The following is a 6,634-nucleotide window of genomic DNA, read 5'->3' on the forward strand; positions in this document are numbered from 1 at the left end:
AAGTCTGGTTCGTGGCTCTTACATTTAATTTTAGTTTCACAGTTTCACTGAGGTTTACTTAAAAGTGAAAGCTCGTATCTGTCTTAACTACAGAAGGAGGTAATTTAAGCGGCAATCCTAATGGATAAGGTTTCAAATAGGCGCGTGAAATTTGAAACGCTGACTGATTTTCCACCGCCTGACACCTTTTTCTGGCGTAACAGTTGTCATATCATGCCTTTTTAGGCGACGTTTCAGAGGAGAAAACGCAACCGTCACACTACTTTCTCTCTCCTGGGTACGGTATAAAGGTTTTTCACATCATTCCTCACTATTATCAAAAGATTTCAAAACCCTCAGGCGATTTCTCTCCCCATTGTTCATCATCTTCTTCAACAAGCATCCATGGCCGCCTCTTCAGGAACCCCTTCTGTTCAAGAACAATCTGCACAGTCGTCGCTTCTTGCCATCAAGCCAAATCAAAACCTAATTCTTGATCTCGATCCTCTCAAGTACGACAGCTATCTTCTTCCCATTGTAGAGTGCTTTAAATACTCCCCTCTGGTTAAAGCTTTAACCACATCGGAGATTGTTCCGATGTCTCTCCTATCGAAAGCCTATTCGTCTGCTTGCTATATCAAGGAGGAACAAAGAATCACCTTTGAAGTTCACAACAGAAAAACCTCAATCTCCAAGTCCCGATTCTGGACCTTATTAAGGCTTGCTTAACATGATGGTTTGGTTGACCTGGAATTTGTCTCCATCGCAGCCATCATGGAGATGTTTTACCAAATGGGGTACAAAGAAACCCTAACTACCATCTCCAAATTCAGGAAACCCAATCTGCCACCTCAATGGAATGGGCTTTTTACTCTACTGTTCAAAAGTTTCTCTGAGCGTGTCACTGACTCAGATTGTGCCAGTATGTTATTCATGACTATAATGTATGGGATCTACACAGGAATCGACATTGATTTTGGGGCTGTTCTTTGGGCTCAATTGGTCCAAAGTACTCACTCTACAACCTGACATAGTGAAATTTCCTGTGCTTGCTTCTGGACAATCATTGTTCAAAGGGCTATTGAAAAGCTCCAGATTCCAATGATGCAGGACTCCTTCATGTCTCACATTTCACTCTTTCACACTACAAACATCATTCTTGCTGATAACTCCACGTTCTCATTCGTTGGCTCCATTCCTGAAGCCATGTGTCGCGATGTACTTGCCGCAAGACAGATTCGTGAGGCCTACAGAAAACTTCCAGTCTTAGGCTTTCGTCCTTTAACTCCTTCGATGAAAGTGATAATCGATGAAGCTGGCAAATCAAAGAAAGGAGGTCAGAAAGGACGTAAGAAAGGACAAAAGCTACAGGATGCGACAGTTGGTCCGTCTGGAACTGCTAAGTCACCAACGAAAGGTCGTAAACGAAAGTCTGATGAAGGCGCCTCCGAACCCCCTCAGGTTCCTAAAAAGAAGAAGATCAAGAAAGTGGCTCGCAAACCTAGAGGTCCAACTCCGAGTGACAATGAAGATTCGCATTCGCACACGATTTCAGAGATTCGTGTTCATGACGAGGCTTACAACGAAGACGAGGCAGACACTTCATCTCAACTGAAGGTTTCGCAAGCTGTTTCTACGAATCCTGAGGTAACCTTTGAGATCCCAACTTCTGTTCCAATTACCAATGACTTCTTTGAAGACTTTTCTGTGCTCTCTCCAACTGCCACTATTTCTATCCCAATCACCATTTCCCCTTGCCTAATAGTATCTGTGGGGGTTTCGCAAATTCAAACCTCTCTCTTCATTGATTCCACCGCCACCACCTCTACCTCCACTGTTAAAACTTCAGTAACTATCAACGCATCTGATGCGGGGGCAGGTGCTTCAGGATTAACAGTTGGCCATTCCACTCCACCAGTCTCTCCTTTCCGCCAGGATGATCCAGACACAATATATGGTGATGATGGTGACTATGACTTCGCAGGATTCACTTACAGTCCATTCAACATTAGGACTGAAAGTGATGAAGAAGTTCATGTTACAAGCGTGCAACTCAAGGTGATAAATGAGAAACTGGATTTGTTGCTCCAAGCCTCTAAAGCATCATCCTCTGATGTTAGATGAAATCCATGCTTGAGTCCCTTACCAAGGAGCACTCCGCCAACCTTGAAAAGATGAACAAGGCGGTAGATGCTTCTGCTTCAGCATGCAACGAAACAACCGAAAAAGTCGATAAACTAATTACAGATGCTCGACTGTTCATGGAGACGTTTCAAAGTTATTCCGAGTCCAACACTGCGCAGGCTAATGAAGTTATTTCTAGCCTTGGCTCCACTCTTTGCACTGAAAGGACAAAGCTTGAAACAGTTCGCACTGGAATCGAGACTGATCACACTAACTTTCAAACCTCTCTTTCTACTAAGCTTCAAAAGCTTCAAGATGACTTGGCATCTGACAACAGTCTCAAGGATCAGCTCGCAGCGAAAACAACGAACAAACAAGCTCTCGCTGTGAAGCTTGAGCTGGTTGAAAAACAAATTACTGAGCTTTTGTCTGAAAAGGTTGTTATAAAGAGTTGTGTTGCGGATGCGAATGGTATGCTCTCTGAAATAATTAAGACTCGTGACTCAATGATCACGATCTCTATCAAGAAGCATTTATCCAAAAAATTAAGGCCGGTGTTCGCAATGTTGAACCAGATTCAGGGTGTTTCGGAGTCAAGCACCAATCCGAAACAAGGGGGAGAAAATGAAAAGGAAAACCCCAAGCCCAAGTCCGACAACGAACCGAAGGGTAATGTAGCTTCGGATTCTAAAGGCAAAGTAAAGCTTTTTAGTGAAGAGCCAATTATCGATAACGATGAAGATGAAGAGCCTGATGAAACTGAGCTGAAAAGGCGAAAGGAACGTGAAGCTCAGATGGATGAGCACCAAAGAATAATTCGCAAGGCTGAAGCGAAAGAAAGAGTTGAACCTGAAGTTCAGGTCATGCTAGAGAGTCGAAAGCTTTTATTTCCAGTATGGACTCTGAAGCGAATTCAAAGTGATGTTGTAGATATGCCAAGTCAATATTGGCTAGAACCAGTTGTGTCGTTCGATCTTCAGAATACACAAGATTCGCAACTGGACCTGCCAATAACTCCGAAAGCCTTCAGGTTTTGCTCCTTTGTGAAAGTAGCTAATGTCCCATCCACTGATAGCAGCGCAGATCATTTACTCTTCTCTTTCTTAATGAAGCATATGAAGCCACAGTACGAAACGTGGAGTGCTAGCAAGATTATAGCTGTGAAGGTCACTAGTCCAATCAAAACTGATAGCTTCCCAAATGCGAAGTTCAAGGTTGCAAGCGACTCATCCACTCAGATTCACGAGTTCACTCTCACTGATCTGCCTTGTCTCAATCCTTATAACTGGATCATGCTTTACAATTTATTGCTGAGAGATGGACAGAAATATGAGCCCGTTATTGCTCACCTCAAACAGATGATAATTTCGTATATTCAAGAGGTAAGCAAAATGGATGTGGAAATTGTTGTGGTTTTGCGAAGGAAGCCCAGTGTTCTTGCTAAAGAAGTCCCCGAAGGTTTTGAGAAGCTAAAGCTTGGAAAGATACAAAAGGAAGGATGGTATGTGGCTTTTCAACTGAAAGAACGAAATGATGCTGACTTTCATAAAGATTGCTTCTTTCTTGCTGATAAGCATCTGTTAACTACCTCTATCCTAGAGTATGTTTTAGATATGATCAAGAAGCACAGGGGTAACAGCAAAGGCGACAAGAAGTGTTTCTCAGATATGATTCTATGGTATGTCTAGGTTCGCAAGGTTCTGCTAGGAGTAATTCCAAAAGTTTTTGAAGTGCAGAAGCAAACTCATCCTTGAAGAACTCTCGCCTCAATCGACGCAAAGGGGGAGATTGTTGGGTATAAGTGTTGCGTCATTAGGCTTATCTGTTTAGTCCATTTTGTAACTGGGTTGGGCCTGTCCACCCGTTATTCATTATTAGGGTTATAGTATTTAAGGTGCATGCATGCACCATATTTTGTATCATTTTTTTGGAAATAGTATTGTAAACCCTACACAGCCTCTATAGTATCATTTCTTCATCGAGTTCTTCAGAGGCTATGACTTTTAATCATTCGACATATTGTTGATTCATATTCTATTATTTATTTGTTTTACTTGTTTGAATCTAATCGATCACAAGTTTTTATCTCAACAATTGGTATCAGAATAAATTTGAGATGACGAATGCGAAATATCACGAACAATTAAGAATCAATCACCATCATATGCAAGTAATATGATAAAGGTTTTTGTGTATATTGGTTATGACATGAACGTACAGAGAAAAACCTAATCTGGTAAAAGCTTACACCAAAAGCTAGCCTAATGATTATTTATAGGGAACATGAAATATATATCATAAATATAAAACTAATGCCTTAATATAAAACCAATGCCTTAGAAGAGCTCGATTAAGAACTTCTACTGTAAAGGCACCGTAGGGAATCGTAGAATGATTAATCCTAAAAAGGCTTCCCTAAATAACCAAATATGCCAAATCAATTTCAATATCTCAAATACTTGACAAATAGCACTAAAGGCTCAGACCTATCACTTCCTTCAGTAGTAACAACAAGTACATGAGCTTTCGGGGTTGTCTCGGTATTGCTTGGATGTGTTCCTGGTAATCTCTCTTGTAGATGCCTTGAGAATTGCCTGACTTGAGTTTTGATATTGAGAATGGAAGCTTGTTAATTTCTAAGTGTGGTTTGTTGTTCTCTAATGGCATCCACGATGTCATTGTTTCGCTTTTCCGACACCTCGGCGAAACAAGCTAGAATTGACTCAAAATTGGGTTTCTTTTATGGTTGTGCTTGGTCTTTTTGATAGAACTAACACCCTTGTTGTCTATACTTTTCCTCTTTTTCCTTTTTATACTCGTCATATGGCTTCCACTCTCGCTTTGGTTTCCTCTAACCATCATCAAATCGGTCACCACTTAAATTGCATATTTAAGCCTTTTTATTCCCGTTCTCCTCAAGGTTACAATCTTTTGTAGGATATGGCCTGCTATAATTTTCGCACCCAACTTGGATTGCATGAATTGTTTGATTCATCTTATTTATGATTTCAATCCATAGTATCGATTTTCACATTGATCACCACCAATCCTTCTAACGCCCATCTCCATTCGATCTTCCACGTGTAACATCCTCTATATGATTGTGGTAGTTAGGGGAATGCTTAGAAAATTTTTCAATCAACTCTTTATTAGTGGCCAGATTCTGTTTCATTAAAGGTCCTTGGGAATCGAGAAGTTGCCTCGTGCACATGTTAATTCCATTATAAAAGGTCGAGATCTCTTGTTGCTGATTTAGATCATGTTGAGGGCAATTTCATAAAATTCCTTTGTCATGCTCTCATGCTTCGTACAGTGACTCCTCATCTTGCTTTTGGAAGTTTAAAATCTTCCTTTTCAGCGTGGCAATCTTTGATGGAGGGTTGAATCGTTGAATGAATTGTTCTCTAAGATTGGTCCATGTCGTTTATTGTTCCTGGTGGTAGTGATTTCAACCAATATCTAGCCGCATCCTTAAGTGTGACTGGGAGGATTCGTAGCATTATTGCATCTCTCGTAGCGTTTGGAAAGTTAAAGTAGTCAACAATCTCCAAGACTTCGTCTATATGCTTGCAAGCATCTTCTTGGTCTTTCCCGAAATATGGTGTATCCTTAAGCATGTTAAGCATATGCCCTTGAGTTCGAAATTCGTTACAGCCAGTGTAAGAACCATGATTTTTAGGTTTACTATGTTATAGAATGTCATATTGGTATTAAGGGTATTTTGGTCCTTTGTATGTTATTAAAACTTTAGTATTGTTTTGATTATGTTTTATGCCATTATGAAGTGTTATGAAGTCATTAAAATGTATTAATATGGGTTAAGATGGAATGGAATTGGTAAGTGCAAGTTTGGAATGGAAGGAGATTGAAAAGGCATGGAGGTGAGAACTCCAGCGCCACCGCGACGCAGTAAGCTAATGGCCGGCGACATGGAGATCAAGGTGGTGATTTGGTTCATTTCTTCACCGTACGTCATAGGCAACGTACTTTGGCACACGACACGACATATGGGTTCCATGCCATGGATTTTCAAAGTAGGTTGCTATGGAGATTGTTTATCGTGGTGTGGTTTGAGAGCTGACCGAAACTTCATTAGGATTCCGTAGCGCGATTTCGTAGAAATTTAAATCCGAGAGTTTGGGTTATTTGTTCATTATCGGCCCGTTTTCTCTCCAAAGCTCTCCTCCGATGATTTTAAGCTTCCATAAGGTTCAAGTGGTGATTTCTCTTGCTAGAGGTAAGGTAAGACCACCTTAAACCCTTGTAGTGGTTAGTTTCTCCATTTTCAAGCTTTTGAAGGTGTTAATGGTGAAATCCAATTTTAGGATTTTGATGTTATATCCTTCCAAATAATCTTGAAATAATGTTTGATTAAGTTTTTAGAAACTTAATCCATGGTTTATATGATGTTTTCATGGTTAAAATCCATGATTTGATTCTAGGGTTTGAAATCCTCGAAATGGAAATAAAGAAGATGATGATAGTATGGCTTAATCTAGTTAGGATAAGTGTTTGTTAGCTTGATTTGTAT

The 6,634-nt window shown here is 40.3% G+C and overlaps 1 non-coding gene across 1 annotated transcript; it reads left to right on the forward strand.

Annotated features, from left to right (window-relative positions):
- The first annotated feature begins 5,357 nt into the window (after positions 1-5,357).
- LOC145110432 (small nucleolar RNA R71) lies at positions 5,358-5,464 on the forward strand. Its single transcript, XR_013709809.1, has one exon. It is a non-coding gene; the product is annotated as a small nucleolar RNA R71 (small nucleolar RNA).
- Positions 5,465-6,634: the final 1,170 nt, after the last annotated feature.

The sequence above is a fragment of the Lactuca virosa genome, chromosome 4 (genome assembly GCF_052849685.1).
Source record: "Lactuca virosa cultivar CGN04683 chromosome 4, Lactuca_virosa_CGN04683_v6, whole genome shotgun sequence".
In the NCBI taxonomy this organism is placed as follows: Eukaryota; Viridiplantae; Streptophyta; class Magnoliopsida; order Asterales; family Asteraceae; genus Lactuca; species Lactuca virosa.